The sequence below is a fragment of the Chiloscyllium punctatum genome, chromosome 15 (genome assembly GCF_047496795.1).
Source record: "Chiloscyllium punctatum isolate Juve2018m chromosome 15, sChiPun1.3, whole genome shotgun sequence".
NCBI classification, from domain to species: domain Eukaryota; kingdom Metazoa; phylum Chordata; class Chondrichthyes; order Orectolobiformes; family Hemiscylliidae; genus Chiloscyllium; species Chiloscyllium punctatum.
Window position 1 is genome coordinate 23644780 of NC_092753.1, and position 27343 is coordinate 23672122.

General features: G+C 45.6%; 1 pseudogene; it reads right to left on the reverse strand.

Annotated features, from left to right (window-relative positions):
• LOC140486122 (NACHT, LRR and PYD domains-containing protein 3-like) overlaps positions 1–21022 on the reverse strand; it is a 57639-nt pseudogene extending 36617 nt beyond the window's left edge.
• Between the last annotated feature and the right edge of the window lie 6321 nt (positions 21023–27343).

Genomic DNA, 27343 nt, shown 5'->3' on the forward strand with positions numbered 1-27343 from the left:
TAATGCAGAAAGCGTTTGGTATGCTTTCCTTTATTGGTGAGAACATTGAGTATAGGGGTTGGGAGGGCATGTTGCGGCTGTACAGGACATTGAATAGGTCACTTTTGGGTTACTGTGTGTAATTCTGGTCTCCCTCATATAGGAGGGATGTTATGAAACTTGAAAGGGTTCAGTAAAGATTTACAAGGATGGTGCCAGGGTTGGAGGACTTGAGCTATAGGGAGAGGCTGAACAGGCTGGGGCTGTTTTCCCTGGAGCATCGGAGGCTGAGCAGTGACCTTATAGAGGTTTACAAAATAATGAGGGGCATGGATAGGATAAATGGACAAAGTCTTTTCCCTGGGGTCGGGGAGTCCAGAACTACAGGGCATAGTTGAGGGTGAGAGGGGAAAGATATAAAAGAGACCTAAGGGGCAACTTTTTCACACAGAGGGTGGTGCGTATATGAGGGGTGCTGCCAGAGGAAGTGGTGGAGGCTGGTACAATTACAACATTTAAAAAGCATCTGGATGGGTATATGGATAGGAAGGGTTTCGAATGAAATGGGCCAAGTGCTGGCAAATAAGACTCGATTAATTTAGAATATCTGGTTGGCATGGATGAGTTGGACTCAAGGGTCTGGTTCTGAACTGTACACCTCTATTGCTCTATGACTTTAGGAAATGCATGTCAGCATGGTGGCTCGGTGGTTAGCACTGCTGCCTCACAGCACCAGGGACTTGGGTTTGATTCGAGCCTCGGGTGACTGTCTGTGTGGAGTTTGCACATTCTCCCCGTGTCTGCGTGGGTTTCCTCCGGGTGCTTTGGTTTCCTCCCACAATCCAAAGATGTGCAGGTTAAGTGAATTGGGCATGGTAAATTGCCCACAGTGTATAGAGACTATGTAGGTTAGGTGCATTAGTCAGGGGTAAACATCGGGTAGGGGGAATGGGTCTGCGTGGGTTACTCTTTGGAGGGTTGGTGTGGACTTGGGCCAAATGGCCTGTTTCCACACTGTAGGGAATCTATGTATCTGTCGGGTTTCTATGATTCCACTTGAAACCCCTGCTGGTAAATGACGTCCCATTGTCTGTGACCAATGCTTCATGTATTGTGAAGATGCAGCCTTTCAGTCATTATCCTTGCGTTTGCGAAATGAACGCTATGTAAGTCTAAACAATTTGAGCAAGGACGTTACGCCCATGAAAGGGCCAGCACAGTTGACGTGTAACTACATCCAGAGTTTACCCAGCAATTGCCATGATGGGGGGGGGGGGGAAGCGAGCTGCTGGCAGTAGTTTTTGTCCTTGTTGGCACTCTGGGCACTGCCCCACTAATCCAGCTATGTCAGTACCCAATCCTGGCCACCAAATAACCTCTTGCCAACATCTTTATTCTGTAAACTTCTGAACAGCACTAATGGAGTTCAGCCAGTATCTGGCAGTGACCTTGACTCAGGACTATTACACTTACTCCCCATAATAAAATGTCGTCCTCTATGGTGATCTGGTCTGTCCAGGTCCAGAAAGGTTTCCATTCTGGTTGTGATGGCTCTTTGGGTTCCCCCAGTACCACCAGCTGTTTTAGTTTTGCCAGGATGGGATCTTTCTGTGTTCACAGTTGGATATTGTCAGCAATGACCAGAAGGGTGTCCAGAAAGTTTCAAACCAGAATGGACTCTTCCAGGGGAGGCACCACCGGTGGTGTACCTGCCAGTCAGAGGTGGCTCAAGGCATCCGCATTCGCCACTTGACCTCCTGGACAGTGGTCCAACTTGTAATGGTACGCACTGAGAATATGGGCCTACCCTTGAATTCAACTTGAAGCCACAGCCTTGCCTTCTCTAAGTAGCCCGAACAAAGGTTTGTGGTCCATTAGTATTACAAATTTATGTCTGTAACATATTGGTGCAACTTTCTCAAACTAAAGATGATGGCTAAACCTTCTTTCTCCATCTGGACATATTTTGGTTCGGCATCAGCCAAAGCCCAGGAAGCGTACATTATCAGGCACTCCTTTCTGTTGGGCCACTGGTGAATCACACCACCCCACCACAGGGAGGCATCGCATGTCAGCACCACCTCTCACTTGGGATCATAATGGGCCAACACCTCAGATGACAGCAACTGTTTTTTCACTTCATAGAACATAGAACATAGAACACAGAAAAATACAGCGCAGTACAGGCCCTTCGGCACTTGATGTTGCGCCGACCGAAGCCTACCTAATCTACACTAGCCCAATAACCTCCATATGCTTGTCCAATGCCCGCTTAAATGACCATAAAGAGGGAGAGTCCACCACTGCTACTGGCAGGGCATTCCATGAACTCACAACCCGCTGAGTATAAGATCTACCCCTAACATCTGTCCTATACCTACCACCCCTTAATTGAAAGCTGTGTCCCCTAGTAACAGCTGACTTCATTAGCGGAAAAAGGTTCTCACTGTCAACCCTATCTAAACCCCTAATCATCTTGTACACCTCTATCAAATCTCCCCTAAACCTTCTTTTCTCCAATGAGAAAAGCCCCAAGAGCCTCAGCCTTTCCTCATAAGCTCTTCCTACCATACCAGGCAACATTCTGGTAAACCTCCTCTGCACTCGTTCCAATGCCTCCACATCCTTCCTATAGTATGGCGACCAAACCTGCACACAATACTCCAGATGAGGCCGCACCAGAGTCTAATACAACTGCAACATGACCTCAGGACTCCGGAACTCAATTCCTCTACCAATAAAGCTCAGTACACCATATGCCTTTTGCACAGCACTATTTACCTGGGTGGCAACTTTCAAAGATCTGTGTACATGGACACCAAGATCCCTCTGCTCATCCACACTACCAAGTAGTCTACCATTAGCCCAGTAATCCATCCTTCACAAAAGGCTGCTTCTTAGCTACACGACCCTTGTTCAATAGGAAGTGTAAGATTGCCAATATGGATGCCAGCTTATGTATGAATTTTCTGTAATAATTCACAAACCCAAGGAAAGACCGACATTCCAGTACAGATGTGGGAGCCAGGGTGCCTTTGATCACCCTCCCTTTGTCTTACACAGGGTGTAAGCTGGTTTTGTCAACTCTGATGCCTAAGTAGATCGCTTCGGAAGCCTGGATAACAGATTTTCCCCTTCTAAGCTGTAAGCCCACATGTGAGGAACATTTAAGCACTATGTTCAAGTTTTCAGAGTGCTCTTTATTGGTCTTCCTGATGTTTTGCAAATGCTGTTTATCAGTAATTAGCAAGTCTTCCAGAGAAATGGCAACCTGGGATAGAGCCTGTAAAATGTTCTGCCTGGTGCACTGGAAAAGGGCTGATGATACTCCAGATAGCCATCTTGCGTACCGGTAAAAACCCTTATGGGTATTAATTTAGACAAAATTCTGGGACCCCTTATCTCGTCCCAATTGCAGATACACACAGCTCATGTCCAGTTTTGTGAAGGATAACACAATCCACTCCGGTTTTATAATACGAGTCCTCTATGAGAGGGACTGGGCATTTATTCAGCTGCGAGAAATGGTTTACCATTTGCTTAAAATCCCCTCAAAGGCAAACCTAGCCATTGGTCTTCCCAATCAGTACGACCGGTACTGCTCGAATCTGCAAACTGTCCCAGTTTGATGATCCTCTTGCTTTCCAGCCTCCTGACCTCTACCTCGATTTTTGCCTGTAAGGCAATGGCACTGGGCAGGCCTTGAAGAATCACAGAATTGCTTCCTAGTCAACACGAAAGGTGCCTTGACTCACTTGAGAGTGCCTAGACTTTTCTGAAAAACTTCAGGGTATTTAATTAGGACTTCACTCAGGCAGACATTTTCTAATCAAAAGATGTTGAGCCAATCAGGGTTAATCTTTCTCAGCCTATTCCACCCCATCAAGCAAAGGCCCAAGGCCTTTTACTACAATTGGTGGTATCTGCATCAACTGTTTCTCATTGGAGAACAAAACGGAGTCCTACCCTTAATCTGAAATAATTCGGCAGTATACATTCTCAGTCTGGCTGAGGTCTTGCGTGAACTTAAGGGTTGGATTGCAAGACAAATTCCTGAAGAAGGGCAAATGCCCGAAACGTAAATTCTCCTGCTCCTTTGATGCTGCCTGACCTGCTGCGCTTTTCCAGCAACACATTTTTCAGCTCAAATCATGTTAAAGACTGGTCCTGGAGTGACTGCTACAGATGCGTTGGTATTGATCTCCATAAGAGCTGGGTGACAGTTCAACCAGATGTTTATTTTGCTTGGTTCTGATTTGAGTGCTGCTCAGCAATGTAACTGTTCCAAACCAGCTGTAGGTGGACATCCCAGGGTGTGCACAGTCTGGATACCAGTCTATGAATTCTCTTACACAATTCAGCCCCACTGCGTCTCCTTTAGGGCCTTGTGTCTTGATACCTGCAGCAACTACAATGGTCTTCCAGCCTGGTTCCGAGATAAAATGAAAACCGTTTGGGTGAAGCCTAGCTTTGTTTTTGGGGTTTTGCTGACCAAGAGTCACCTCTGTTCACGATATGTCCCAAGGGAAGCTACACAATGGTCCTGAGTAAGGATACGCAATTGACCTGAGAGAGGCGACACAGTGGTCCTGGGTGAGGCTACACAATGATCCTGGGTGAGGGTACAGAATGATCCTGGGTGCGGCTACAAAATGGTCCTGGGTGAGGCGACACAATGATCCTGGGTGCGGCTACACAATGATCCTGGGTGAGGGTACACAATGGTCCTGGGTGCGGCTACACAATGGTCCTGGGTGAGGGTACGCAATGATCCTGGGTGCGGCCACACAATGATCCAGGGTGAGGCTACACAATGATCCTGGGTGAGGGTACACAATGATCCTGGGTAAGGGTACACAGTTGACCTGGGTGAGGGTACACAATGATCCTGGGTGAGGGTACACAATGATCCTGGGTGAGGCGACACAATGATCCTGGGAGAGGGCACACAATGGTCCTGGGTGAGGGTACACAATCATCCTGGATGAGGCTACACAATGATCCTGGGTGAGGGTACACAATGGTCCTGGGTGACGTTACACAATGATCCTGGGTGAGGCTACACAATGATCCTGGGTGAGGCCACACAATGATCCTGGGTGAGGCTACACAATAATCCTGGGTGAGGCCACACAATGGTCCTGGGTGAGGCCACACAATGATCTTGGGTGAGGGTACACAATGATCCTGAGTGAGGCTACGCAATGATCCTGGGTGAGTGTACATAATGATCCTGGTTGCGGCTACACAATGGTCCTGGTTGAGGGTACACAATGGTCCTGGGTGAGGGTACACAATGATCCTGGGTGAGAGTACACAATGGTCCTGGGTGAGGCAACATAATGGTCCTGGGTGAGGCTACGCAATGATTTAGGAGAGGGTACACAATGGTCCTGGGTGAGGCCACACAATAATCCTGAGTGAGGCCACACAATGGTCCTGGGTGAGGCCACACAATGATCTTGGGTGAGGGTACACAATGATCCTGAGTGAGGCTACGCAATGATCCTGGGTGAGTGTACATAATGATCCTGGGTGAGGGTACACAATGATCCTGGGTGAGGGTACGCAATGATCCTGGGTGAAGCGACACAATGATCTTGGGTGAGGGTACACAATGGTCCTGGTTGAGGGTACACAATGGTTCTGGGAGTGGGCATACAATGGTCCTGGGTGAGGGTACACAATGATCCTGGGTGAGGCTACACAATGATCCTGGGTGAGGCCACACAATGGTCCTTGGTGAGGGTACACAATTGACCTGGGTGAGGGTACACAATGATCCTGAGTGAGGCTATGCAATGATCCTGGGTGAGTGTACATAATTATCCTGGTTGTGGCTACACAATGGTCCTGGGTGAGGGTACACAATGGTCCTGGGTGAGGGTACACAATGATCCTGGGTGAGGCTCCACAATGGTCCTGGGTGAGGCTACACAATGGTCCTGGGTGAGGGGACACAATGATCTTGGATGAGGCTACACAATGATCCTGGGTGAGGCTACACAATGGTCCTGGGTGAGGGAACACAATGATCCTGGGTGAGGCTACACAATGATCCTGGGTGAGGCCACACAATGGTCCTGGGTGAGGGTACACAATGGTCCTGGGTGAGGCTACACAATCGTCCTGGGAGAGGCTACACAATGATCCTGGGTGAGGCCACACAATGGTCCTGGGTGAGGCGACACCATGGTCCTGGGTGAGGCTACACGATGATTCTGGGAGAGTGTACACAATGGTCCTGCGTGAGGGTACACTATGGTCCAGGGTGAGGCTACACAATGGTTCTGGGAGAGGATACACAATGGTCCTGGGTGAGGGTACACAATGATCCTGGGTGAGGCTACACAATGGTCCTGGGTGAGGGTACACAATGGTCCTGGATGAGGGTACACAATGGTCCTGGGTGCGGCTACACAATGGTCCTGGGTGAGGCTACACAATGGTCCTGGTTGAGGGTACACAATAGTCCTGGGTGAGGCTACACAATGATCCTGGGTGAGGCTACACAATGGTCCTGGGTGAGGGTACACAATGATCCTGGGTGAGGCTACACAATGATCCTGGGTGAGGCCACACAATGGTCCTGGGTGAGGGTACCCAATTGACCTGGGTGAGGGTACAGAATGATCCTGAGTGAGGCTATGCAATGATCCTGGGTGAGTGTACATAATTATCCTGGTTGCGGATACACAATAATCCTGGGTGAGGGTACACAATGGTCCTGGGTGAGGGTACACAATGATCCTGGGTGAGCCTACACAATGGTCCTGGGTGAGGCTACACAATGGTCCTGGGTGAGGGTACACAATGATCCTGGTTGAGGCTACACAATGATCCTGGGTGAGGCTACACAATGGTCCTGGGTGAAGAAACACAATGATCCTGGGTGAGGCTACACAATGATCCTGGGTGAGGCCACACAATGGTCCTGGGTGAGGGGACACAATGGTCCTGGGTGGGGCTACACAATCGTCCTGCGGGAGGCTACACAATGATCCTGGGTGAGGCCACACAATGGTCCTGGGTGGGGCAACACCATGGTCCTGGGTGAGGCTACACATTGATTCTGGGAGAGTGTACACTATGGTCCTGGGTGAGGCTGCACAATCGTCCTGGGTGAGGGTACACAATGTTCCTGGGTGAGGCTACACAATGATTCTGGGAGAGGATACACATTGGTCCTGGGTGAGGGTACACAATGATCCTGGGTGAGGCTACACAATGGTCCTGGATGAGGGTACACAATGGTCCTGGGTGAGGGTACACAATGATCCTGGGTGAGGCTACACAATGGTCCTGGATGAGGGTACACAATGGTCCTGGGTGAGGGTACACAATGATCCTGGGTGCGGCTACACAATGGTCCTGGGTGAGGCTACACAATGGTCCTGGGTGAGGGTACACAATGGTCCTGGGTGAGGCTACACAATGATCCTGGGTGAGGATACACAATGATCCTGGGTGAGGGTACACAATGATCCTGGGTCAGGGTACACAATAATCCTGGGTGAGGCTACACAATAATCCTGGGTGAGGCTACACAATGATCCTGGGTGAGGGTACACAATGATCCTGGGTGAGGGTACACAATGATCCTGGGTCAGGGTACACAATGATCATGGATAAGTTTACACAATAATCCTGGGTGAGGCTACACAATGATCCTTGGATGAGGGTACACAATAATCCTGGGTGAGGCTAAAAAATGGTCCTGGATGAGGCTACACAATGCTCCTGGTTGAGGGTACACAATGGTCCTGGGTGAGGGTACACAATGATTCTGGGAGAGGATACACAATGGTCCTGGGTGAGGGTACACAATGATCCTGGGTGAGGCTACACAATGGTCCTGGGTGAGGGTACACAATTGTCCTGAGTGAGGGTACACAATGATCCTGGGTGAGGCTACACATTGATCCTGGGTGAGGCTACACAATGGTCCTGGTTGAGGGTACACAATGGTCCTGGGTGAGGGTACACAATGATTCTGGGAGAGGATACACAATGGTCCTGGGTGAGGGTACACAATGATCCTGGGTGAGGCTACACAATGGTCCTGGGTGAGGGTACACAATTGTCCTGGGTGAGGGTACACAATGATCCTGGGTGCGGCTACACAATGGTCCTGGGTGAGGCTACTCAATGGTCCTGCGTGAGGGTACACAATGGTCCTGGGTGAGGCTACACAATGATCCTGGGTGAGGCTACACAATGGTCCTGGGTGAGGGTACACAATGATCCTGGGTGAGGCTACACAATGATCCTGGGTGAGGCCACACAATGGTCCTGGGTGAGGGTACACAATGATCCTGGTTGAGGCTACACAATGATCCTGGGTGAGGCTGCACAATGGTCCTGGGTGAGGGAACACAATGATCCTAGGTGAGGCTACACAATGATCCTGGGTGAGGCCACACAATGATCCTGGGTGAGGGTACACCATGGTCCTGGGTGAGGCTACACAATCGTCCTGGGTGAGGCTACACAATGATCCAGGGTGAGGCCACACAATGGTCCTGGGTGAGGCGACACCATGGTCCTGGGTGAGGCTACACAATGATTCTGGGAGAGTGTACACAATGGTCCTGGGTGAGGGTGCACAATGATTCTGGGTGAGGCTGCACAATGGTCCTGGGTGAGGGTACACAATGGTCCTGGGTGAGGGTACACAATGATCCTGGGTGCGGCTACACAATGGTCCTGGGTGAGGCTACACAATGGTCCTGGGTGAGGGTACACAATGGTCCTGGGTGAGGCTGCACAATGCTCCTGGGTGAGGGTACACAATGATCCTGGGTGAGTTTACACAATGGTCCTGGGTCAGGGTGCACAATGGTCCTGGGTGAGGGTACACAATAATCCTGGGTGAGGCTACACAATGATCCTGGGTGAGGGTACACAATGATCCTTGGTCAGGGTTCACAATAATCCTGGGTGAGGCTACACAATAATCCTGGGTGAGGCTACACAATGATCCTGGGTGAGGGTACACAATGATCCTGGGTGAGGGAACACAATGATCCTAGGTGAGGCTACACAATGATCCTGGGTGAGGCCACACAATGATCCTGGGTGAGGGTACACCATGGTCCTGGGTGAGGCTACACAATCGTCCTGGGTGAGGCTACACAATGGTCCTGGGTGAGGCTGCACAATGATCCTGGGTGAGGGTACACAATGATCCTGGGTGAGGCTACACAATGGTCCTGGGTCAGGGTGCACAATGGTCCTGGGTGAGGGTACACAATAATCCTGGGTGAGGCTACACAATGATCCTGGGTGAGGGTACACAATGATCCTTGGTCAGGGTTCACAATAATCCTGGGTGAGGCTACACAATAATCCTGGGTGAGGCTACACAATGATCCTGGGTGAGGGTACACAATGATCCTGGGTGAGGGTACACAATGATCCTGGGTCAGGGTACACAATGATCATGGATAAGTTTACACAATAATCCTGGGTGAGGCTACACAATGATCCTGGGTGAGGGTACACAATAATCCTGGGTGAGGCTACACAATGGTCCTGGATGAGGCTACACAATGCTCCTGGGTGAGGGTACACAATGGTCCTGGGTGAGGGTACACAATGATCCTGGGTGAGTTTACACAATGGTCCTGGGTCAGGGTACACAATGGTCCTGGGTGAGGGTACACAATAATCCTGGGTGAGGGTACACAATTATCCTGGGTGAGGGTACACAGTTGACCTGGGTGAGGGTACACAATGGTCCTGAGTGAGGGTCCACAATTGCCTTCACTTGAGCATTGTCTCTCAAGCTCATTCAGTGTGGTGAGGGGGTCCATTTCCATGCACATTCCCTATAACTCACCTGCTCCTCTTGCTGCATTTTCCAATGATAAAGATAGTTGTAGCATCTTTTTAAAGTCCAGCTGGACTTCAGCAAGTCAGCGCTTTTGCACGATTACGTTACTTATCCCACATACCAATCCATCTCTCAGTTTCTCACTCAGGGTTAACCAAAATTACATGCCTCTGCCAGTCATTTTAATCTCGTCAAAATGCTTGATTTGAATTCCCCAATTCTCTAACAGCTGAGTAAAACCAATAGCATCTCGGAATCAGTGGAGGCTTGGTGTTGTAAAATTCCTTAACTAAATCCATCAAATTTTGAAAGGTTTTGGTATCCACTGCCTCTGGGGAAGTTAGACTTCTAATAACTGAAAATGCTACAGGTCCACAAGCAGCCAGAAGGATTGCTCGTTGCTTTTCATCTACCCCAATGCCATTTGCACGAGAAAGATACCGCATTCTTTCCACATACAGGGCTGAGTCTTTGACAGCAGGATCAAACAAGTCAAGTTTCCTTCTATGATGCCTTAAATATTTAACCTGACTGAAAGATGATTATTGAGAGTGAATTTTCTTCAGGTACATATTGTTTTCTCTAGTTGCCACTGAAATAATAGCACAGAGGCCATTGAGTCTCCCTTTATTTACATGTGCATAGTATACGGGCTCTAACCAGCCAGCTCAGAGCCAGCCCCTCCAGCAAGGAGGCTCTCTGAATCTCCTGTTTGTGTTTGTCATCCAGGGATCCCTGATTGATACAGGTGAAGAGCTCCAATCAAGGTCTAATAGTCAATGAGATCCACCTGGCCCTTGGTCTAATCACAACTCAATATAGATGCTGATTGTAGCCCGGGTGTCCCTCGAGAAGGAGCACGAGGTATTCAGGGAGAGGTGGGCACCGCAGGGAGTGGAGTGCATTATTTCCCCCTCCAACTCTATTTTGATTTAATCCCTACCCTCCCCTTCACTTTTTTGATCATGCAGCATTGCCTATTGATAAGAAGCGCATTGTTTGACATTGGCACTTGGGTGATTCCTTTCTTCCTGGTGGTGGAAATTGAATAGATTTGTACACCTGTTGTCTTTCACTGTGTCCCAAACCTGCACACACGCACAACATGAGTGCTGGGGAAAATAATAAGTTAGGTGGTAGTAGAGTGGGTGGGATTTGGGGGTGGGGTGGGATAGTCCACAACTACAGGGTTTAGGATGAGAGGGGATAGATATAATGGGCAATTTTTGCCCACAGGGTGGTGCATGTATGGAATGAGCTGCCAGCGGAAGTGGTGGAGGCTAGTATAATTGCAACATTTAAAAGTCATCTGGATGGGTGTATGAATAGGAAGGGTTTAGAGGGTTATGGGCCAGGTGCTGGCTGGTGGGACTAGATTGGGTTGGGATATCTGGTTGGCATGGCTGAGTTGGAGCGAGGGGTCTGTTTCTGTGCTGTACATCTCAATGTCTCTGTGACTCTATGTCACACAACTGATGTAGTTTATTGAACAAACCTAGATTGCTGTTAAGTCTTTAATCACTTTGAATGGGTTTGAGGTTTCATTTCATTAATATGTAAATCCCAGAACTTCTTTCAGGTCACATTCCTGAGATAACTTAAGGTTTTATAAAAAAAAACTCAGGCAACGTATTAAAGGTGTGAGGCTAGAGTCTATTTGTATTCCAATCTTGAGTCAGACTATTTCCAAAGTCGGAATTTATAAAACATCACATGGAATGACTGGTTACAGATTGTGTGCTCATTGAACAAAATAGAATGTATTTGCAAATACAAATTCACCCCATAGACATATCTATGTGTCTGCGTGTGAGGGAGAGAGAGCATGAGAAAGAGAGAGAGAGAGAGAGAGAGAGAGAGACTGTGTGTGTGTGTGTGTGTGTGTGTGAGAGAGAGAGAGAGAGAGAGAGAGAGAGAGTATGTGTCTGTCTGTGTATGTGAAAGAGAGAGAGAGAGAGATAGGGAGAGTGTGTGTGCCTGTGTGTGTGTGTGTTTGCTATATCAATTGACTCATTTATTTTCTCCTCTGGAATATGATGCTAATTTCAGAAATGCTGTCCATAAAATTTACAAATCACCACGCACAACTGTGTTCACATCCTTCTGTTACATACCCTGCAGTCTCTTTCCCACTAGTTTGCTCTCCCTTATGCTGGCACCCATAGCTTTCTGCTCCAACCGGCCTGAAAGAAGCCATTATCTCAAACAAATCAGTGTCTTCAACTCCTTCCTATTTTTGTGGATGGTCCCAACAGCTATGGCCAGTAATCCACATTGCACTGTACTGAGCTTTAATGATGTTAGACCGAATATTGTTGAAGATAGGTAATAGTTCTCGAATTGAGCTGTCCTGGAGTACAGGTGCAGAATATAGAACTGGCACTCTCCCATACTTCAGACTTAACTTAGAACTAGTGAAACTCGAAATATTTAGTTTCATATCATCTCCTGGGTCATCTAGAGTATCCTAGCTAATTTGGACCAATTTCTTGGAACGTCTTATTTTGTCCTTACACCCACCTGTGTCTGTTTCGATTTCACTGACTGGCGGCTTCTCGTCTACCATGCTCTTTTCTGTTCAGTGGATTTCTGTGAAGATATGAAACAGATGATGGTAACACGTGAAATTAGCATTTTATCTACTTAAGATGGTTGCCCAAGTAATTATATTTTACTTTGGCAAATCTTTGTCTTTGAGCTGCACTACACAATATCAATGTTGTGCCTAAATACTTCCTTCATTGACCACACATAAAAATTGAAACCAGATTATTTCCCTTTGTTACACTCATTTACTGGAGCAGTATGCTCTTAGATACCTTAATGTTAATTCTCCAACATTGAAAATTCCTTCTTTAATCTGAAGAAAAGCATGTATGGTTTATGGTTTATGGTTTATGGAATGCTTTGGTTTATTTAGTTTTAACTTCCAAAGTTGAATAATTGCTGTTGGCAGACTTTTAAGTAGACCTCTCAAATGTTAATTCTTATCTCTCTCCGTGACTGTAACACTGCATTCTGCACTCTGTTCCGTTACCCTGACGCACTTTGTATGGATGGTGGCAATAGGAGGTTTTAATTTTCCCAACATTGACTGGGATTCACTTAGTATTGGATGTCTAGATGGACAGAATTTGTAAGGAGCATCCAGGAGTGTTTTCTAGAGCAGTATGTGAATAGTCCAAGTTAAAAAGGGGTCATACTGGACTTGATGTTGGGGAATGAGTCCGGCCAGGTGGTTAAAGTTTCAGTAGGGGATTACTTTGGGATTAGTGATCACAATTCCATAAGTGTTGGAATACTCATGGACAAAGATGAGAGTGGTCCGAAAGGAAGAGCGCTATACTGGGCAGCAAAATTCAGCAGAAGCTGAGGAATGTAGATTGGGAGCAACTGTTAGAAGGTAAATCCACATTCAATATGTGGGAGGCTTTTAAAGAGAGGTTGATTAGAGTTCAGGAGAGATATCGATGGAAGTGGGTACTGCAGATGCTGGAGATCAGAGTCAAGATTAGAGTGATGCTGGAGAAGCACAGTAGGTCAGACAGAATCCGAGGAGCAGGAAACATCAATGTTTCAGGCAAAAGCCTTTCATCAGGAATCAGATATGTTCCTATGAAAATGAGGGATCAAAATGGCAAGGTTCGGAAACCATGGATGACATGTGAAATTGTGAGACTAGCTGAGAGGAAAAAGGAAGCATACATAAGGTCTGGGTGACTGAAGACAGACAAAGCTTTGGAAGAATGTCAGGAATGTAGCTGAAACGAGGAATTAAGAGGGCGAAAAGGTGTCATGAATATCTTTAGCAAATAGGGTTAAGGAACAAGAGGGTAACTAGAGAAAGGGTTGGCCCACTCAAGGACAAAGGAGGAAAGATATGCATGGAGTCAGAGAAAATGGGTGAGCCTGATGTCAGTGGTAGGGAAGCTATTAGAGAAGATACTGAGGGATAGGATCTATTCCCATTTGGAAGATCTGTGATCAGCAGCATAGTTTTGTACAGGGAAGGTCACATCTTAAAAACCTAATAGAATTCTTTGAGGAGGTGACAGTGTTGATTGATGGGGGAAGGGCTATAGATTTCATATATATGGGCTTTAGTAAGGCATCTGATAAGGTTCCCCATGGGAGGCTGATGGAGAAAGTGAAGACACATGGGGTCTGGGGTGTACTAGCTAGATGGATAGACAACTAGCAACAGGAGACAGAGAGTAGTAGTGGAAGGGAGTTTCTCAAAATGGAGACCTGTGACCAGTGGTGTTCCACAGGGATCTGTGCTGGCACCCCTGCTGTTTGTGATATACAGAAATGATCTGGAGGAAGGTATAGGTGGTCTGGTTAGCAAGTTTGCAGATGACACTAAGATTGGTGGAGGAGCAGATAGTGAAGGGGACTGTGTGAGAATGCAGCAGAATATTGATAGATTGGAGAGATGGGCAGAGAAATGGCAGATGGAGTTCAATCCGGACAAATGCGAGGTGATGTATTTTGGAAGATTGAACTATACAGTAAATGGAAAAGCCCTAGGGTAAATTGATGCACAGAAAGTTCTGAGTGTTCAGGTCCAATTGTACCCTGAAGGTGGCAACGCAGGTCAATAGAGTGGTCAAAAAGGCATACAGCATGCTTTCCTTCATTGGACAGGGTATTGAGTACAATAGTTGGCAGGTCATGTTACAGTTGTGTAAGACGTTGGTTCGGCCACATTTGGAATATTGCATACAGTTCTGGTCACCACATTACCAAAAGGATGTGGATGCTCTGGAGAGGGTGCAGAGGATGTTCATCAGGATGTTGCCTGGTATGGAGGGCGCTAGCTATGAAGAGAGGTTGAGTAGATTAGGATTATTTTCATTAGAAAGATGGAGGTTGAAGGTGCACCTGATTGGGGTCTACAAAATCATGAGAGCTGTAGACAGAGTGGATAGCAAGAAGCTTTTTCCCAGAGTGGGGGACTCAATTACTCGGGGTCACGAGTTCAAAGTGAGGGGGAAAAGTTTAAGGGAGATATGCGTGGAAAGTTCTTTATGCAGAGTGTGGTGGGTACTAGACAGATACATGAATGGGCAGGGAGCAGAGGGATATTGATTTTTAGAAAATCAGCAGCAGGTTTAGATGGAGGATCTGGATCAACAAGGCTTGGAGGGCCGAAGGGCCTGTTCCAGTGCAGTAATTTTCTTTGTTCTTTGTTTTTTGTTTAATGCAGAAATGTGGGCCAGGGATGGACAGGACTGGCAGCTTAATCTTCTGGAGTACAGATATAGTAGAAATGACAGAAAGGGAAGAAAGAGGGAATGAGGAGTGATGTTTTTAATTGGGGATAAAATTACGGCTGTACTTAGGATATTCCCGGGTGATTGTCCGGTGAAGTTATACAGGTAGAGCTGAAAAATAAGAAAGGTATGATCACCTTGTTGGTATCGTTTTATAGGCCCTCCAATAATCAGTGGGAAATTGAGAAGCAAGTATACAAAGAAGTGTCAGATGTCTTTTAGAATAATAGTTATAACAAGAGGGGATTTTAAATTTCCAAACGTTGATTGGGACTGTCATAGTGTTACGGGGTTGGATAGGGAAGAAGTTATTAAGGGTGCACAAGAAAACATTTTTATTCAATACTTGAATGTACCTACTAGAGAAGGAGCAATGTTTGACCTGTTAGCAAATAAGGCAAGTGACTGAGGTGTCAGTGAGGGAGCACTTTGGGAGCACTAAGTGACCATAATTCTATTAGTTTAAAAATACTTATGAAAAAGGATAGACCTGATTTAAAAGTTAAAGTTCTAAATTGGAGTAAGGCTTACTTTGACGGTACTAGACAGGAACTTTCAGAGGTTGATTGAGGGAGCCTCCTTGCAGGTAAAGGTACAGTTGGGAAATAGGAAGCATTTAAAAATTAGAATATAAAGAGCTTAGAGACAGTATGTCCCTATTAGTGTGAACGGTAAGGTTGGCAAGTGTAGGGAATGCTGGCTGACTCAAGAAATTGAGGCTCTGGTCAAGAAAAAGGAGACTTGTATCAGATATGTGATATTGGGTGAATCCCTGGAGGAATGTCAGGGCAGTAGGAGAATACTTAACAAAGAAATTGAAGAAGGACTTATGCCTGAAACGTCGATTCTCCTGCTCCTTGGATGCTGCCTGACCTGCTGTGCTTTTCCAGCAACACATTTTTCAGCTCTGATCTCCAGCATCTGCAGTCCTCACTTTCTCCAAGGAAATTGGGAGGACAGCTTTGGCAAATAGAGGAATCCAAAGAGATTCCATAAAAGAAAAATAGGAAGTAGAGAGAGAATAGGACCCCTTAAAGATCAACGTGGTCATCTATGTGTGGTACAACGTTAAAAATCACACAACACCAGGTTATAGTCCAACAGGTTTATTTGGAAGCACTCGCTTTTGGAGCGCTGCTTCTTCATCAGGTAGCTGAAGGAGAAGTGCTCCAAAAGCTTGTGTTTCCAAATAAACCTGTTGGACTATAATCTGGAGTTGTGTAATTTTTAACTTTGACAATCCCATCCAACACCAGCTCCTCTACATTTTGTGTGAGATACTAAACAAATATTTTGCATCAGTATTTACTGTGGAGAAAGATGTATAAGCTAGGTAACTTGAGGAAATAAATAGTGATGTCTTAAAAAGAGTCCACATTACAAAGAGGAGGTGGCAGATGCCTTAAAACGCATAAAGGTCAATAAATCCCCTGGACCTGATCAGATGTTTCCCTGAACTGTGTGGGAAGCTAGGGAAGAGGTTGCTGGGCTCCTTATTGAGATATTTGCAGCATCGACAGCCATGGTTGAAGTGCCGGAAGACTTGAGGTTGGCTAATATGGTGCCATTATTGAGGAAAGGTGATAAAGAAAAGCTATGGAATTACAGACTTGCGTTGACGTCAGTGATGGGTAAGTTGCTGGAGAACCTTTTGATGGGACAGGATTTACCTTCATTTCTAAAGACAAGGACTGATTAGGGATAGTCAACCTGGTTTTATCCATGGGAAATTGTGTCTCACTAACTTAATTGAGTTTTTTGATAAGGTGACAAAGAAGATTGATGAGGGCAGAGCGGTAAACATTCTCTCTATGGACTTAGCAACGTGTTCGACAAGGTTCTGCACGGTACACTGGTCAGTAAGATTAGATCACATAGGATCCAGGAAGAGCTAGCCATTTGGATACATAATTGGCTTGAAGGTAGGAGACAACAGGGTAGTGGTAGAGAGTTGTGTTTTGTACTGGAGGCGGTGTGCCACAAGGATTGATGCTGGGTCCATTACTTCTTGCCATTTATATAAATGATTTGGATGTGAATCTCAGAGACATGATTAGTAAGTTTGCAGATGACACCAAAATTGCTGGACACAGGCTGAAGCATAGCAGGTGGAGTTTAATTTAGATAAATATGAGATGTTGCATTTTGCTCAAGCAAACCAGGGCAGGTCTTATACAGTTAATGGTCGGGCCCTGGTGAGTGTTACCAAATAACGAGACCTAGGGGTGTAGGTACATAGTTCCTTGGAGTTGCAGGTGGACAGGGTGGAGAAGAAGGCATTTAGCATGCTTCCTTCATTGGTCAAAACATTGAGTTAGGAGTTGGAATGTCATGTTGTGACTGTACAGGACATTGGTGACACCACTTTTAGAATACAGTGTATAATTCTGGTCACCTTTCTATATTGTTAAACTTGAGGGGGTGCAGAAAAGAGTTACAAGGATGTTACGGGAACAGGAGGGTGTGAGTGATAGGGACGGCATGAATGTTCAAGGTCTTTTTCACCCGGGTGGACCAGTCCAAAGCTAGATGGCATAGGTTTAAGGTGAGAGGGGAAAGATTTAAAAAAGACCTGAAGGGCAACTTTTTCGCGTAGAGAGTGTTGAGTTTATGGAACCAGGTGCCATCTGATGAAGGAGCAGTGCTCCAAAAGCGAGTGGTTCCAAATAAACCTGTTGGACTATAACGTGGTGTTGTGTGACTTTTAACTTTGTCCATACCAGTCCAACACCAGCGCCTGGAAGTAATGGAGGTGTGGATAATTACCACATTTAAAATGCATCTGGATCAGTACATGAAGAGGAAGAATTTAGATGGATAAGGGCTAAATGCTGGCAAGTGGGATGAGGTCAGATGGGCTACCTGTTTGGCACAGATGAGTTAGACCAAAGGGTCTGTTTCAGTGCTGTATGACACTGTGATTCAATGAACAGATAAAAGAGAATGTTTAAAAAAAACCATAGCTAACGATCTCCATGAATTAATCTTACGTCGACCTACATGAAAAGGACTTTGTTTGAGTTTCCATTAAAATATTAGGTTTTGAATACACACAGGATCATCCAGCTCAGAAGCTTTTGTACAGATTCCCTGGAATGCAGAGATTCCCATAAAGACGTCACTACTTTATAAATAATATTGCAGAATTGGTAGCTGTGTTCCCTTGGGAAATAACATTTGCCACCCTCCAAACATCTGGCACAACTCCAGTGGATAGTGAGCATGCAAAGATCATTGCCAAAGATGGAGCAATCTCTTCCCTCACTTCCTGTAGTAACTTTGGGTATATCCCGTCTGGTTGCATGAATTGGAACAATCTGACTCACCTCTCTCTTTAATTAGAGCCAGAGTCATAGAGACCTGCAGCACAGAACCAGACCCTTTAGTCCAACTCGTCCAGGCCGGTCAGATATTCTAAATTAATCAAGTCCCATTTGCCCGCACTTGGCCCATAACCTTCTTAAACCCCTCCTAATCATATACACATCCAGATGCCTTTTAAATGCTATAACTGTACCACTCTCCACCACTCCATCTGGCTGCTCCTTCCACATGCGCATCACCTTTGAAAAAGTTGCCCTTTCAGCCCCTTTTAAACCTTTTCCCTCTCACTGATTTACAGCACGGAAACAGACCTTCAGTCCGACTTATCTTTGCCATATCCTAAATTAATCTAGTCCCATTTGTCAGCATTTGGCCGATATCCCTCTAAATTCTGAGGAAAATATCTTGAATATGCACCATATGCACGTCCCTCATGTCTTTATAAACACCTATAAAGTCACCCCTCAGCCTCCAATGCTTCAGGGAAAATAGCCCCAATCTCTCCCTGTGGCTCAAATCCTCCAGCCCTGGCAACATCCTTGTAAATCTTTCATAACTAGAAACTCTACAGTTTGGAAGCAGGCCATTCAGTCTACACCAATCCTCCGAAGGACGTCCCACCCAGTCCCACCATCTCCTCCCGAAACATGTATTTCCCATGGCTAATCCACCGAGCCAGCACGTCTTTGGACTGGGGGAGGAAGGCCATGCAGACACATCTGAAAACTTCACATGGACAGTTGCTCAAGGGTGGAATTGAACCTGGGTCACTGGTGCTGTGAGGCAGCAGCACTAACCACTGAGCCACTGTGCCGACCTAAAGCCTTTTTGAACCCTTCCAAGTTTCACAACATCTTCCTTATAACAAGGAGAGCAGGACGGGATGCAGTATTCCAAACTAACTGGGGAATTTACAGGACGTCTCACCCATCAGAACATTATTGTAAACATATTAGGAGAGTGGTGAGTGCATGGAATGCACTGCCAGCAGTGGTAGCAGAGTCAGATACATTAGGGACCGAGGACATGGAGGTCCTGGGCCTCCTTCAGTGCCACTCCCTCACCACCAGACGCCTGGAGGAAGAACGCCTCATCTTCTGCCTCGGAACACTCCAACCCCAGGGCACCAATGTGGACTTCAGCAGTTTCCTCATTTCCCCTTCCCCCACCTCACCCTTATTCCAAACTTCCAGCTCAGCACTGTCCCCATGACTTGTCCTACCTGCCTATCTTCTTTTCCACCTAACCACTCCACCCTCCTCCCTAACCTATCACCTTCATCCCCTCCCCACTCACCCATTGTACTCTATGCTACTTTCTCCCCACCCCCACCTCATTTATTTCTCCACGCTTCAGGCTCTTTACCTCTATTCCTGATGAAGGGCTTTTGCCTGAAACATCGATTTTCCTGCTCCTCGGATGCTGCCTGAACTGCTGTGCTTTTCCAGCACCACTCTAATCTAGACTCTAGTTTCCAGCATCTGCAGTCATTGTTTTTACCTACATTTAAGCGACTGTTGGATAGGCACATGGATGATAGTAAAATTAAGGGTATTAGGTTAGTTTGATCTTTGAGTCGGATAAAAGGTTGGCACAACATCTATTCACAGTGTTCTTAAAATAATCCACGTAGGTAGTGTTTGTAAAAATATCAGTAAGGGGCGCTTTTTCTACTTGAAGGCAAATAATTGTGAGGCCCTTTGACATCTGAGTTTTGACTTTGTGTAGGGATGAAGGAGACTCCTACGTGTTTTGAACATTTGGCCATTAAAAGCCTTTCAGAAGATCATTACTGGCTGGAGAGGGGGGACACGAAACTAAACTTTCCAGTCGGTTTGGAAAATAAAAGTCTCACCAACAGGAATTTGTTACGTTTCTGCCTCATGTCACCCACACATTTGCACAACCCTTTCCAACTGGCGATGACAGGCAAAGCTAAGATCAGGAAAGGGTGGCAAAATGAATCAAGGTCTGAGGTTGGATCTGAAGACAGGTTGATTTTCTGACTGGATTTGGGTTTTCAGGTGAACGTCCGCCTACTGGGAAAACCAGGGACGACCGGCCAGTGCTGTACGCTGACAGCTCAGCCAGCCTGTGTGTTTTCTCAGTGCAGTTGCTGGTTTTACCTTCCAATATAATCAATATTTACAGTATAGCAGGCTGTTTATTAAACAAGGATTGGATCTGAGCTACAAAGAACCATGATCCCATCTGTTTAAACAAATTGCAAACTCCGACATGGAGACGAAACATATTTACACCAGAGGTGTTGAAATAATTAGAGTTCGTGACCCAGCATGGCCCTTGATCTGTTTCAGCTTGATGCATAGACAACAGATAGAAACTCTAATGGCTCTGCAAACTGGAAAGTTCACGCTCACAAACTAGCTGCACCCTTGACTCTAGAACCATGGGGGAGAGACATGAGGAGAGAAATCGAACAAAATCAGAATTGAAACTTGGAACCTTACCGTCATCCCAAAAAACGATTCTTTTTGCCTCTTTACTTCCTTGTGGAAGTTACTTCCAGGTTACTTCATTGGAACCAATTGAAAATAAGTTGCTGGATTTGTTTGAGCAAGTTGTAATTTGAGATTGGCTCGGTTCCTTGAGCTCTACCTTCGATATGAAGCCTCCTTACTGCCCTCAGGTGGGATTATAGCTCCAACATTCCTCACTTGCATTAGTTACAGCCCATTTGCTGGAATCTAACACAACCGGTTTGACAACCCACAAAGTTGTGTTATTAAAAAAAACACGCTTATAAAGTCGGCCTTATTTTGTAGTAAAAACTAATGAAATGAGTGGAAATAAATTCTTACAATTCCGCCTGAATTTTTGTCATAATTATCTCGAGTTCTCAATCTTTGAATATTATTCTCTGATTTATTTCAAAAATGTACTTTATTCATAAAAATATATTTATATACATACACAGTCAGTAAAGCAGTTTGGTTCTGTGGAATAGCATATCAAAAAGCAAACAAACATTGGAGTTTGACTCCATCTAACGAATTGCTGACTTGTACAGGAGTATATCCACAGGTATTTGATGCACTGGGTGGGTCCAATAACCGAATGGACCGCATTTAAACTAATCTTTCCACTCTGGTCCTTGGTGGTAGTTGCCCCAAGCTTCAGTGCATCTCTCATCACGTGGTATGCACCTGGGAATGTACCAGCCTGCAACACTCGGTCAGGGTTAACTCCTTGTTCTGGAAGGCCAACAAGATTCGGGCAGACCGAAGAGCATCTTTCACTGAGCAGATCATCCTCCAGATGCAGTCGATGCTTGTCTTGGTGTACATCCTGGGAACACACTGTAGAGCATCACGGAGCTGCTCAGGATGAACCTCAACAAAACCCATTGCATCTTTCGCCAGACTTCCTTTGCGAAGGCGTATTCCAGAAGGAGATGTATGGCAGTCTCATCACCCTCACAGCTGCTTCAAGGGCAGCGTGTGGTAAGCAGAGAGTCTGTACTTACATAAAGGATCCCTCTTCACGCCAACAGCCAAGCGATGTCTTGGGGCTTGTTGGAAAGTTCCGGCAATGAGACATTCTGCCAAATCACTTTGACAGTCTGCTCAGGACTCACAACCCAACAGGATCCACCCTATCCTATGCCATCTCAAGGATATTACATGCTGACCACTTCTTGCTGGACTTGTGGTCAAAGATGCTTTTCTTTGCAAAGTTCTCCACGAAGGACAGGGGAATCACAACAGTCTGATTACTTTGAACATTCTATTGCAACAAGATCAGTCCTACCCTTCATAACCGGGGACACGAAGAGCTTCAGTACATAGTGACACTTAGTGTTTGTCCACCAGGGTGGAATTACGGCTTGATGCAGCTGCACACAAAGGTGGCCATCAGGATGATGGCAGCTTTGGACACATTCTTCCTCCCCACATCCAGTGTTTTGTACATGGCGTCCCTGAGGACAAGGTGCATCTTCACATGCTTCACAGTGATCATGCCTGCTGCACACTCCTCCCCGTCTGATTCACAGGGAAGCTGGCAGAATTCTGATCACTTTTGAAACTGCACGTGCGACACCCAGGATCTTAATGGTCTGTGAAGCCAAGTGCATATCTACCAAGAACAAGCTTCAGGGTCCTGGACATCTCTCTCTGAAAGCGCATTCAGAAATTTTCAGTGAATAGAGTTTGGCACAGAAGGTATTCAGATTTCAGACTGAATCTGTGTTGTTTATGGAGCTATTATATATTTTATTCATCTGTGGGACTTGGGCGTCGCTGGCTGGCCAGCATTGAAAGCCCATCTCTATTTGCCCTTGAGAAGGTGATGGCGAGCTGCCACTTTGAATCGCTTGCTGTGGGTTGGCCCACATTATCGGTAGGGGGGAATTCCAGGATGTTGAACCAACAACTGCGAAGGAACGGGTAGCATATTTCCAAGTCCGGGTGGTGAGTGACTTGGAGGGGAACTTACAGATAACGGTGTTCCCAAGTACCTACTGCCCTTGTCCTTCGAGATGGAAGTAGTTGTGGGTTTGGAAGGTGTTGTCTAAGGTTCTTTGGTGAATTCTGCAGTGCTTCTTGTAGATAGTACACACTTCTGTGACTGAGCACCAGTAGAGGGACTGTTTGTGGATGTGGTGCCAATCAAGTGGGTTGCTTTGCTTGGATGGTGTCAAGCTTTTTAAGTGTTGTTGGAGCTGCACCCATCCAGGCAAGTGGGGAATGTTCCATCACTGCTCGCTGTTACTCGCTGCAGTATCCCTAGTCTTTGACCTGCTCTTGTAGCCACTGTGTTCATGTGGTGAGTCCAGTTGAGTTTCTGGTCAATGGTAACCCCAAGGATATTGCCAGTGGGGGAATTCAGTGATGGTAATACTGTTGAATGTCAAGGGGTGATGGTTAGAGTGTCTCTTATTGGTGATGATTCATTGTCTGGCATTTGTGTGGTGTGAATGTTACTTGCCACTTGTCGGCCCAAGCCAGGATATTCTCCAGATCTTGTTGCATTTGGGCACGGACTGTTTCAGTATCTGAGGAGTCGCGAATAGTGCTGAACACTGTATAATCATTGGCGAACATTCCCACTTCTGACCTTATGACAGAGGGAAAGTCATTCATGCAGCAGCTGAAGATTGTTGAGCCGAGTACACTACCCTGAGGGACTCCTGCAGAGATGTCCTGGAGCTGAGATGACTGACCCTCCTCAACCATAACCATCTTCCTTTGTGCCAAGTATGGTTCTAACCAGCGGAGTGTTTATCCCTGATATACCCGTTGATGCCAGTTTTGTCAGGGCTCCTGGATGTCATACTCGGTCAAACGTGGCCTTGATGTCAAGGGCTGTCACTCTCACTTCCCTCTGGAATTCAGCTCTTTTGTCCATATTTGAACCAAGGTAGTAATGAGGTCAGAAGCTGAGTGGTCCTGGCGAAACCCATACTGGGCATCACTGAGCAGGTTGTTTTTAGAATTAGATTCCCTGCAGTGTGAAAAAAGGCCCTTCGGCCCAACAAGTGAACATCAACCCACCACAGAGTAACCCACCCAGACTCATTCTCCATACCCTGTAATTTACCCCAACTAATGCACCTAACCTACACATCCCTGAACACGATGGGCAATTTAACATGACCAGTTCATCTAACCTACACATCTTTGAAGTGCGGGAGGAAACCCGACCACCCGGAGGAAACCCACACAAACACAAGGAGAACGTGCAAACTCGATACAGACAGTTGTTCGAGGCTGAAATCAGTGTCCCTGACGCTGCGAGGTAGCAGTGCTAACCACTAGCTACTGTGCCACCTCACAGTTTAGCAAGCCATAAGGTTGTTGCTGAGCAGTTTCTGCTTGCTAGCACTGTTGATGACCCCTTCCATCACTTTACTGATGATAGAGAGTAGACTGATTACCCAGCGGTAATTGGCTGGGTTGGATTTGTCCTGCTTTTTGTGTACAGGACATACCTGGGCAATTTTCCATATTGTAGGGTAGATGCCAGTGTTGTTACTGTACTGGAAGAGCTTGGCTAGGGGAGCAGCAAGTTCTGGAGCACACATCCTCAGTACTATTGCCGGAATGTTATCAGGGCCATGGCATTGTAGATTGAGCTGAAGTACAGTTCTGCTACGGTTGATGGTCCCCAGCACCTCATGGATGCCCAGTCTTAAGCTGCTAGATCGGTTCAAAGTCTGTCCTATTTAGCACAGTGATAGTGCCACACAACACGATCAAGGTTATTCTCAATGTGAAGGCTGGATTTAGTCTCCACAAGGACAGTGCAGTGGGCACTTTTACCTATACCGTCATGGAGAGGTGCTTCTGCACCCAGCAGATTAGTAAGGATGAAGTCAAGTATGTTTTTCCCTCTTATTGGTTCCTTCACCATCTGCTGCAGACCCAGTCTAGAAGTTATATCATTTAGGACCCAACCAGCTTGATTTTAGTATCCTGGGGAATAACTTAAACTGCTTGATTAAATCTGAATTGTTATCAAAACAGCAACCAAAACTGAGGTATCCATTTCACAGCCAAATGTTACATATTTTCAATTTTCCAGCACATTCTGAGACTGCTGTCTAGTCATCACAGATGCTTGTAATCGCTCAGTTCAGAACAGCATTCACTCTCTATTAAAGGTACAGTACATGCCCTCAACATTATAACCACACCCCCCACTTAAGAAAAAAAAAGCCATCATAATGAAAAGATGGCTTCATTTTTTTTCTGATTCTTAATCCTGTTACAAAGAAATACATAGGTCATTAATCTCAGTTATACTTTCGTATTAATTTCTGCAGAATATGACATTGGAATCTGTCCAATCTTATCTATAGATTTTCCTTTAAATCCACGATAACGCATCTGTAATTACATTTTTATGACCCACAACATGTATAATTTGAAAACTGAAAGTCTGTAACTTAAGACTCCAACAAAATAGTCTTATATTTTTGTCTTTAAATCTTTCCAAGAATGTAAGAGGATTGTGGTCAGTGTACACAACTGCCTCTGATTCATTGTTCATCACGTAAACATTAAAATGTTGTAAGGCCAGTACCATGTATTAGTCTTCCCCATCTTATTCCTGCATATGGCCTCATACTGCTGTAACAAACCTTTCAACTAGATTCTTTGCTCCTGAGACAGATTCATTCGTCTATCCCACTCCTCAAGGATCCCCTCATTAGTTAGCGTATTTTGAAGCACATCAAATTCCACAACATCTGGATTTGGTTCTTCATGCTGTGGGGCAGTAACTACCACTGTTTCCCCACTTCCCAGTCTCTATTATAATAAGGTTTCAACATATTCACATGACATACCTGTTACATTTTTTTTCCTATCCAGCATCTTTACCCGATAGGTTTACCTGACTCAACTTTTGCTTAATTTGATAGGGACCACTAAACCTGGCTTTGAAGGGACCTCCCATCACTGATAACAATATTAATACATCATCCCCATGGGAAAACGTCCAAATTTTACAGTTTTATCTGCCACCTGCTTCATTCTATGCAGTGCCCTCTTCAGGTGCTGTTTAGCTAACTCACCTACCCGATTTAATCTCTCCCTCACCTCCGATACATAATCCAAGTGTGAGATCTCCGACTTCGGCCCTGTCAATTTCTCTTTAATTAATTTCAATGAACCTCTCACTTCAAGTCCAGATATAACTCAAAGGGAGTAAACCGTGTAGATTTGTTTTGGGCATCTCTAATGACAAACAATATGAATGGGATACCTTTATCCTAATCAGTTGGATAGTCCTGACAGTACACTCTTAACTTGGTCTTCAGGTTCTGATGCCACCTTTCAAAAGCTCCCTGGGATCCAGGATGGTACGCACTTGATTTAAAGTGCTGTATGCCGAAGCTATCCATGACTTCCGTAAGCAGCCTAGCAATAAAATTAGCGCCTTGGTCTGACTGAATCTCTCATGGAATTAATTCCAGACATGTGGTAGACAAATCCATGATGGTTAGCAAGTACTGGTTCCGACTCTTAGCTTTGGGGAGGGGACCTACACAAACAATCATTACCCACATGAAAGGTTTTTCGAATGTGGGAGTTGGCAACAAAGGTGCTGGTTTTATTGCCGCCTGTGGCTTACCTGCCATTTGGCACATATGACATTTATACCAAAGTTTAACCACATCCTTGTGCAGTCCAGGCCAATACAAATGCTGCTGTAGCTTAGCTTGAGTCTTCCTCATACCTAGGTGACCTCCTCCAGGTAATCCATATTCTACCCAGAACACTTCCTGTCTGTATGCTACCGGCAACACAATCTGGTGCACTTCTGCCCATTTCTCCTCTGCACTAACCTGCCATGGTCTCCGTTTTTGTCTTAGGATTCTATCTTTAAGATAATAACCTCAGGAATACAATCTGATTCCTTTTCTGAGTATGCATCTATATATATATATATATATATATATATATATTTTATGTCTTGTCTGTCTGTTGTAAATCCATTAGCCTTTCAAGACTAAACATTTCTACCTGATCCAATGCTGTTCAGATTTTTCCTGCACCATTACATCAAATTGGACGTCAACACCTTTTTTTTGCTTCGTGCTGGAACCTATGGTAGTGAGATCCTGTTAATACACAGTCTGGAAAAATTCCAGAGTGTTTTTCTTTTAACTCCTCAGTTTCTTGGTCTTCCTTTGTCTTCTCCACAACAATAGGTGTCACTCCCACCTTGGATCCTGCCAAATCATTCTGAAGAACAAACTGTATTCCTGAAAATCTGTCAGTCAGTCCCACTGTTACTTTCCCAATCTTGATTCAGCTCTTCAACCTGATATTACACAGATTAATGCTAAATGTCTGTCCATCTATTCCACAAGTTACCAATCTCTCAGATAATATGTCAGAAAAAGTACAAATACTTTCATCTCTTAGTATTAGAGACTGATGAGATCCGATATCTCCCA